Source organism: Thalassophryne amazonica, chromosome 12 (assembly GCF_902500255.1).
Source record: "Thalassophryne amazonica chromosome 12, fThaAma1.1, whole genome shotgun sequence".
NCBI lineage: Eukaryota > Metazoa > Chordata > Actinopteri > Batrachoidiformes > Batrachoididae > Thalassophryne > Thalassophryne amazonica.
Genome location: NC_047114.1, coordinates 13926068 through 13933304, shown reverse-complemented (window position 1 = coordinate 13933304; position 7237 = coordinate 13926068). Strand labels below are relative to the sequence as shown.

At 42.0% G+C, this 7237-nt stretch overlaps 1 protein-coding gene across 1 annotated transcript in view; it reads left to right on the top strand.

The window, feature by feature from the left end:
* Window positions 1–5552: 5552 nt before the first annotated feature.
* The window catches only part of LOC117521808 (oocyte zinc finger protein XlCOF6-like), a 73947-nt gene continuing 72262 nt past the window's right edge, over window positions 5553–7237 (top strand). Inside the window, exon 1 of the mRNA XM_034183156.1 lies at window positions 5553–5669. The gene's annotated coding sequence lies outside the window, so the exon portion shown is untranslated. The remainder of the gene's footprint in view (window positions 5670–7237) is intronic.

The following is a 7237-nucleotide window of genomic DNA, read 5'->3' as shown; positions in this document are numbered from 1 at the left end:
AAAGATAAACAGGTATGAGCTCTCTTTTAAAAAGGAACGCCCCCGCTCTTAAAGCGCTAATCAGAGCTGGGGCGAGGGAGCGTCACCACAGCCTGAGGACCTGCTTCTGAAAACTTTATCCGAGATCGCTTTGAATATATTAAAGGGGAATATCGCCTTGAGCGACTCTCAATTCCGTGTCTTGAAAAAACAAAAGGGCCGACAGAAAAACCAGTTACAAAAAGAAGCGGGGAGCGCTGATTCAGACGGGCGGCTTTCTCCTGCCTCTGCTCACCGCGGCCCTGCCCATTATAACGAGTCTAATACTGCCCAGAGGATAATGGCGTTCAAAGTGGCACAAAAGATGTTTTTACTGACTCCTCAACAGATGCTTCAACTCGGGCATTCCGTTCCGTCGAGTGGAAATAACATCAGACAAACGGCAGAAAATGATTTAGACTCGCAAATGCGGGCCGTGCTGGAGGAACGTACTCACTCCCCTTATGAAAAAATTAAAAAGTATGAGGCTCTGCTGCAGCGCTATTTAGGCCTGATCAAACAGGGGGAACTCGAATCGAATCGCTAACAAACGCAAGAGACTCGCGTCGCTAAGCAACCTGAGGAGGAGGAGGAGGAGGAGGTGGTGGATGAGACTGTCACAGAGGTCCTGAAGAATATCCCCTCCAGAGAGCGTAGAAACGCTGAATATATTATGAGGAAATTATCGATGGGTGATACGCGCTGGAGTCCGTCGGGGGAATTTATTTACAAGGGGAAAGTCGTGAGGGGGTCTCACGCCATAGATCTTATGAAACATCTCAGATCCTCGTTCAAGAAACCGAGCCCCCCTACAGGTTGGGTGACGTTCCTCAATATTTTACAGGAGCGGAACATTCCAGTGGCGTGCGTATCAAACTCGCAAGCCCGCGAGCAGTTTCAGAAGCTTAAAAAAGGATGGAGCAGCTCGCCGGATGAAACCCTTCTTTTAACCGAGTCGCCGGCCAGGAAGAAACTTAAGAAAAAAAAAGACTTCCAACGCTGGGAAGGTTTCTCACCATAAAAGGTAGGAGTGACTGGATATTATGATCAAGATTTTTTAAAATACATCGCAGTCAGACACGTTTTTGTATCTTGTTACTAATAAAACACCAACTGAAACTCATCTCCGGCCTTCATCACTTTTATTCGGCATATGGTTTAAAAACAACTTTCAGCACTTCTCTACTTAATAACAACGATGCAAAAAAACAAAAAAACATTAAAAGGTATGATTGGGGGTGCGTTTACTACACATCCGGAACATTTTTCACAAAAAAAAAAAAACACATAAAAAAATCAAAGGTCAAAGGTCAACACTTCTTTATACGCTTAATAACGTGGTTTCAAAGCATGCAAACGCGATAAAACTTTAAAGGTATGATCGGGAGAGCGTTTTCTACACATCCGAAGCATTTTTTTCACAAAAAACACACACAAAAAAATCAAAGGTCAAAGCTCAACGCTTCTTTCTACGCTTAATAACGGGGTTTTAAAGTGTGCAAACGCGATAAAACTTTTAAGGTATGATCAGGAGAGCATTTTCTACACATCCGAAGCATTTTTTCACAAAAAACACACATAAAAAAAAATCAAAGGTCAAAGGTCAACGCTTCTTTCTTCGCTTAATAACAACATATTAAATTATGCGAATGCGATAAAACTTTAAAGGTATGATCGGGAGAGCGTTTTCTACACATCTGAAGCATTTTTTCACAAAAACACATAAAAAAATCAAACGAACCTTTTTTTACGAACCTTTTTTTCCACCAAAACCTCGTTTGTATGACTCTGTCAATATGCAATATGAAGCGCCTTGGGGCAAGTGTTTGTCGTGATTTGGCGCTATATAAATAAATTTTATTTGAAAACATTTCACCCATTTTTCAACAATATTATTGGAAAGAACACTGACCATCTAAGTTTTAGAATATATGCTTTATTACTCTTCAGCCTGCGGGGCTTAATTCACCGCCTCGGATCAGCGATCAGCGGGTGTCCCGCAGCCCCTGATTGACCGGGTAATATCTTAAAAGAAACTGCATCTATGGTGACTAAGAATAAGCTTTGTTTTTCCGTCTTCAAACAAGCCCAGCGAACGACCCCGTCATCAGGAAATCGGATGTAATAAAACATTCAAGCTTCAACCAAAGATTCAAGCTTCTCTACTATGTTATAAAAGACCATCCGGCGTGACACCCCCGCTGCGCAGGTCACACACACACACACACACACACACACACACACACACACACACACACACACACACACACACACACACACACACACACAGCTCCGAAACACACGCACACAAACACCCCCAGACAGACACACACGCACACACACACACACACACAGCTCCGAAACACACACACACACGCGCACACAAACACCCCCAGACAGACACACACGCACACACACACACACACACACACACACACACACACACACACACACACACACACACACACACACACACACACACACACCTAGCGTCTACAACAGGTATTACAGCCGTGGGGTCATGTTTCCGTGAGGTGCTCTATGCGTGGGTATTTGGCTGTCTCGCTGCAAAGACTCCCAGCCGTTACAGTCGAGAGACGGTTATTTTTAATCCTTCTTTAATTTAAGAATTAAAAAGTATTAAAGGGGTATTAAAATATTCGTGTTTAATCAGTAAATTGGAAGAAAACCTCCCATAATTGTGTAAAAGATACGGGTATTTTTTTAATCCTTCTTTAATTGAGGGATTAAAAACCATAAAAGGACGCGCTTTAATTTAAGAATTAAAAAATATTAAAGGGGTATTAAATATTAGACACAGATTTATGTTTAAATATTTCAGAATTAGTTAACTCTTTAATTAATACATTAAAAAAGATAGGTATTTTTTAATCGTTCTTTAATTCATGAAATAAAATGACATTAAATTATTAGACCCGGGTGGGAGGGGAGGTAGGGCTTGGAGGCGGGACTTGGAGGCAGAGCTTAGGGTGGGGTTAGGGGAGGTGCTAGGGGCGGGGTTAGGGGCAGCACTTTGGGCGGGGCTAGGGGAGGGGCTTGGGGGCGGGACATAGTGACATAGTTGAGTCTGATTGGCTGTGATGTCATAAGGGGTGGGGTTAGGGCAGGGCTTAGTTACGTAGTCGATTCTGATTGGCTGACAGGGCCATAAATCAGTTTTTGACATAAGGTGTCTCAGCTTACTCTCTGACAGGGAATCTAAGGGTGGCTTTTACATAAAATTCAGGGACAGATTGTATCAAGGAGACGGGGAGATGGAGTTGCAGGGAAGAAGAAGTAATCACAGGACTATACGAGGTCTGTGAGAAAAGTATCGGACCTTTTTATTTTTTCAAAAACCATATGGATTTGAATCACGTGTGATTGCATCAGCCAAGCTTGAACCTTCGTGCGCATGCTTGAGTTTTTTCACGCCTGTCGGTTGCATCATTCACCTGTGAGCAGGCTTTGTTTGAGCACTGGTCCACCCCTCTCGTCTGATTTTTTTATTGCGAATAAATGTCTGAACGATTTGGAGCTTTGCTGCATCACTTTTTTTCCAGAAACTGTGAGAGACCTCCAGGTGGACACCGTTCGGAAAATTAATATGGCTTTCAGGGACGATTTTATGGGGATTATACAGATTAAGGAGTGTTACTGCCGCTTTAAGGACGGCCCACAACTGCTGAGACCACGGCGCGCTCCCAGCGCCGATCGACATGCTCAGACCCCGCTGAACCAACCAGATCATTTCCAACGTGAAGGCTTTGTTGATCCGGGACCTCGTCTGACTTTCACAAAAAGGCAGGAGACGTGGACATCAGCACTTTTTCGGCACATTCCATTGTTACAGGAGTTTTTTTCATGGAAAGATAAGCGAAGGGACGTGCCACGGAGCCGTTCATTACGCGAGACAAAACCACCTCGGTGTTGGTCTCACAGGATGGCTTTCAGGTGGATTTCAGATGGATTCCGGTTGCTTTTCAGTCGTGTGATTATCCGATTGTGATTGTGCATGAGCTGGACATGCCCCAACATGTCCTGGAAGGCTTCATCACGGCGTTGCTTTGCGCCATGCGGCTCCACCGCGACGCGCGGAACTCCTCCGCACGTCTGTCTTAATGTGCTGAAAAAGTGCTGATGTCCTCGTCTTTTCATAATTCCTGTGCTAGTCAAACGACATACCGGATCACAGCGTCCAGTTTAGAAATGAACGGCACATTCCACTGTTACAGGAGTTTTTGTCATGGAAAGAGGAGCGGCTCCACAAATAGGTCACACAGGTTTAAATCATCCTCTCAACATCATTGGAAAACATGAAATCGGTCAGTGTTTGAGATGCATCAGAAGGGAGACAGTGGAGCACGTGTTACTGGAGAGACAAACATATAACAGACAAAGAAGAAATCTATTAGATGATGTCAGAACACTGGGACAGAACTGTTTAATGCTTCAGGGATTACTTTCTTTTACTACAACAACACCACCAGCTTGGAGGCATGTATTGGTATATTTGAAGGGAACTGGATTATTCATGAGAATATAGTGTAATTTATTCACCTTTTTTCTCCCCTCTCCTCCCCTAGCTGGTGGCATCGTGTTGGTTTGCAAACCGCCAATATATTCAGAAGAAGAAGAAAGAAAGAAAGAAAGAAAGAAAGGCACACCACCTAACAAATGAGAAGGTGGATAGGTTGGCCAAAAAAGCTGTAGCAAAGGAAAATATAGACATCAGTGTCAAGCTTTTCAAAGCAAAGGGTAAGTGTATTGTATGGACAGAAATTAACCTACAATGGCAAAACTGTTGGGAGCAGGAGACTAAGGGTAGGCATTTATTTTCAAGAGCGAATAGAGTGACAGATTCAGGAAATAGTTGAGGAAGGAAAGAGTGGACAAGAAAAGAGGCACGATTACTGGAGTGATAATTGGCATACTTTCTTGAACAGTACTCTCTTCCTCCTTGGGAAACACCAAGATGGCATGTTTGGAATGTCACCAGCCAGAGACAGTGGAGCATGTCCTCATGTATTGTGTAGAAATATTCCAGGGAAAGGCAAGAGATAGGCAAGGATAGATCTGGATAGAGTTTCTGAAGGCAGTATTTTGGACATTGGGTCACGTGGGAGGGAGAAGTCCTGTTTTATTTTATTTTATAATACCTGAAAGACACTGGACTCATAAAGAGTAAAAAGTAAGTCCCTTCGGCTGCTCCCTTGTTTGCACTTGGGGTCGCCACAGCAAATCCAAGGTGGATCTGCATGTTGAATTGGCACAAGTTTTACGCCGGATGCCCTTCCTGACGCAACTCCACATTACATGGAGAAATGTGGCAGGGGTGGGATTTGAACCCGGGACCTTCTAAACTGAAACCAAGCGCATTAACCACTTGGCCACCACCCCTGGACTGATAAAAGAGTATTTAGTACAACTGTAATGGACTGATGCAGCAGGTGGCAGCAATGCACCAAAAAGGATGCCGACTGCCGGTAAACACCAAAGAAAAAGAAACGCCAAAGAAGCAGAAGAAGAAGAAACAACAACAATAACAACAACAACACCATCATCACCATCACTACTACTACTACTACAGAGCAGGACCGTAACACTGAGAGTTACAGAGTGAACGACTTGACTAACATCGAGGCTTCACGGTACTTTACACCGGTTACATACTTGTAGTTCTGTTTCTCACTGAAGGTGCTGTCAGTCGCTTTTTGCGTTTGTTCCGGTGTAGGATCGTTTGTTAGCCTATTAGCATGCTAATGCTGCGTGAGCACTTGCGGGCAAACTAATTTCACCGCACGTCTTTCAGGGACGTTTGGTTCTTATTCAAATTTGTTTTAATATAAAGAAGGCAACGCCTTTGACCCACTGATCTGTATATAACACTGGATAGCGCTTTGGCCAGTCAGTTGCTGCGGACTTTACACCGACCGCTCCTAAAGAGGGATGGAAATAAGAGTTTCAGTTGTTTATTTTTTATTGTTACAAGGCAGTGGTGGGCACAGATAACCAAAAAAAAAATTAACTTCGATAACAGATAATTAGATAACTGAAAAGTTATCTTTGATAAAGATATGAATGAATGAAAACTGTTTATTTCGAACATTTGATACAACAACGATTACAAGATAGATCAGTGAAGACAACAACTAAAAAAATTCCTACTGTGTACCCAACATGTCCGCAAAGGGGTAGGGTGAAGCATCAGCTTATTTTTCCCTACCCCTTCTTCCCCACAACCAGTAATACCCTTTGCCACATATACACATAGATTCCTACACACCTAAACCGATATATATATATATATATATATATATATATATATATATATATATATATATACATACACCTACACATACCTACTTACATACAAAATACTATATATTTACAAGCCGACGCAAAAAACAAAAAACCCTAACCCTCATTACCGTTCCTCCTCCCTATACCTAGAAAAAAAACATATTTTTGTACCGCTGTTTGAACTGGTTCATGCTTGGACATTGCTTGAGCCCCACTCCCAATCTGTTCCACATCCTCACCCCACAGACAGAAATACAGAAACCTTTTAATGTTGTTCGTGCCCACTGATGCTTTAAATTAAATTTCCCCCTCAGATTGCAATCCCCTGATCTGTTAAAAAACATATTTTTAATATTTGCTGGAAGTAAATTGTTTATTGCTTTATACACGATTTGTACTGTTTGAAAATGAACCAAGTCTGTGAATTTTAAGAATTTGGATTGTAAAAATAGTGGATTTGTATGATCTATATAGCCAGTATTATGAATAATTCTTATAGCTCTTTTCTGCATTACTGATAGTGATTGTGTTGTACCTTTATAAGTATTACCCCATACCTCTGCACAGTACTGTAAATATGGTAAAACCAGTGAGCAGTAAAGAATGCGGAGTGAGTTGTGGTCCAGAATATGTTTCGCTTTGTTTAGAACTGAAATGCTTCTTGACAGTTTACTTTGTATATGTTTTATATGAGTCTTCCAGTTTATCTTATCATCTATTATCACCCCCAGAAACTTATTTTCATGTACCCTTTCAATATTTACCCCCTCGACTTGTAACTGAACCTGTATGTCTGTATTACAATAGCCAAATAACATGTATTTTGTTTTACTTAAGTTTAATGATAATTTGTTTCTGTCAAACCATATTTTCAATTTTCCCATTTCTATACTGATCCTCCTCAGTAACTCCTGCA